The sequence below is a fragment of the Megalopta genalis genome, unplaced genomic scaffold (genome assembly GCF_051020955.1).
Source record: "Megalopta genalis isolate 19385.01 unplaced genomic scaffold, iyMegGena1_principal scaffold0074, whole genome shotgun sequence".
Taxonomy (NCBI): domain Eukaryota; kingdom Metazoa; phylum Arthropoda; class Insecta; order Hymenoptera; family Halictidae; genus Megalopta; species Megalopta genalis.
Genome location: NW_027476143.1, coordinates 350,001 through 352,645, shown reverse-complemented (window position 1 = coordinate 352,645; position 2,645 = coordinate 350,001).

Sequence of the window (2,645 nt, the reverse complement as noted above, 5' to 3'; positions counted from 1 at the left end):
ACATAGGGATTAAGCATTTAGAACGAAATCTAATGTAGGAAAATGGTACTTTACTCTTGATCGGTACGTTGGGACTTTGAAAATATTCGGGCGTTCCAATCGCTCGTCTGTTGCATCATAGCGCGTCTCGGCGCAATCGACCGATTCGCTCGATCCATTATTTTCGATTTACGGCTAAAATAAATTTTTCTAATTTTTTTCAATAACATATTCCTGCTTAAATAACTTTTTTACATAGGGATTAAGCATTTAGAACGATACATTGTTTAAAGTAAGGGCACTTTACTCTTGACATTTTACGGTTTTTTCAATTTTCTGAAAAATCCTATCATTAGATTTTTTTAAAAATACGATAATCTTGCTTAACTAACGTTTCTACATAGGGATTAAGCATTTAGAACGAAATCTAATGTCAGAAAATGGCACTTTACTCTTGACATTTTTCGGTTTTTTCAATTTTCTGGAAAATCCTATCATTAGATTTTTTTTAAAATACGATATTCTTGCTTAACTAACGTTTTTACATAGGGATTAAGCATTTAGAACGAAATCTAATGTAGGAAAATGGTACTTTACTCTTGATCGGTACGTTGGGACTTTGAAAATATTCGGGCGTACGCGGCGCGCTCGGCGCTTCGAACAGCTCCGGTGTCCCCATTATTTTCGATTTACGGCTAAAATAAATTTTTCTAATTTTTTTCAATAACATATTCCTGCTAAAATAACTTTTTTACATAGGGATTAAGCATTTAGAACGATACATTGTTTAAAATAAGGGCACTTTACTCTTGACATTTTACGGTTTTTTCAATTTTCTGAAAAATCCTATCATTAGATTTTTTTAAAAATACGATATTCTTGCTTAACTAACGTTTCTACATAGGGATTAAGCATTTAGAACGAAATCTAATGTCAGAAAATGGCACTTTACTCTTGACATTTTTCGGTTTTTTCAATTTTCTGGGAAATCCTATCATTAGATTTTTTTAAAAATACGATATTCTTGCTTAACTAACGTTTTTACATAGGGATTAAGCATTTAGAACGAAACCTAATGTAGGAAAATGGTACTTTACTCTTGATCGGTACGTTGGGACTTTGAAAATATTCGGGCGTTCCAATCGCTCGTCTGTTGCATCATAGCGCGTCTCGGCGCAATCGACCGATTCGCTCGATCCATTATTTTCGATTTACGGCTAAAATAAATTTTTCTAATTTTTTTCAATAACATATTCCTGCTTAAATAACTTTTTTACATAGGGATTAAGCATTTAGAACGATACATTGTTTAAAATAAGGGCACTTTACTCTTGACATTTTACGGTTTTTTCAATTTTCTGAAAAATCCTATCATTAGATTTTTTTAAAAATACGATATTCTTGCTTAACTAACGTTTCTACATAGGGATTAAGCATTTAGAACGAAATCTAATGTCAGAAAATGGCACTTTACTCTTGACATTTTTCGGTTTTTTCAATTTTCTGGAAAATCCTATCATTAGATTTTTTTAAAAATACGATATTCTTGCTTAACTAACGTTTTTACATAGGGATTAAGCATTTAGAACGAAATCTAATGTAGGAAAATGGTACTTTACTCTTGATCGGTACGTTGGGACTTTGAAAATATTCGGGCGTTCCAATCGCTCGTCTGTTGCATCATAGCGCGTCTCGGCGCAATCGACCGATTCGCTCGATCCATTATTTTCGATTTACGGCTAAAATAAATTTTTCTAATTTTTTTCAATAACATATTCCTGCTTAAATAACTTTTTTACATAGGGATTAAGCATTTAGAACGATACATTGTTTAAAGTAAGGGCACTTTACTCTTGACATTTTACGGTTTTTTCAATTTTCTGAAAAATCCTATCATTAGATTTTTTTAAAAATACGATATTCTTGCTTAACTAACGTTTCTACATAGGGATTAAGCATTTAGAACGAAATCTAATGTCAGAAAATGGCACTTTACTCTTGACATTTTTCGGTTTTTTCAATTTTCTGGGAAATCCTATCATTAGATTTTTTTAAAAATACGATATTCTTGCTTAACTAACGTTTTTACATAGGGATTAAGCATTTAGAACGAAACCTAATGTAGGAAAATGGTACTTTACTCTTGATCGGTACGTTGGGACTTTGAAAATATTCGGGCGTACGCGGCGCGCTCGGCGCTTCGAACAGCTCCGGTGTCCCCATTATTTTCGATTTACGGCTAAAATAAATTTTTCTAATTTTTTTCAATAACATATTCCTGCTAAAATAACTTTTTTACATAGGGATTAAGCATTTAGAACGATACATTGTTTAAAATAAGGGCACTTTACTCTTGACATTTTACGGTTTTTTCAATTTTCTGAAAAATCCTATCATTAGATTTTTTTAAAAATACGATATTCTTGCTTAACTAACGTTTCTACATAGGGATTAAGCATTTAGAACGAAATCTAATGTCAGAAAATGGCACTTTACTCTTGACATTTTTCGGTTTTTTCAATTTTCTGGAAAATCCTATCATTAGATTTTTTTAAAAATACGATATTCTTGCTTAACTAACGTTTTTACATAGGGATTAAGCATTTAGAACGAAATCTAATGTAGGAAAATGGTACTTTACTCTTGATCGGTACGTTGGGACTTAG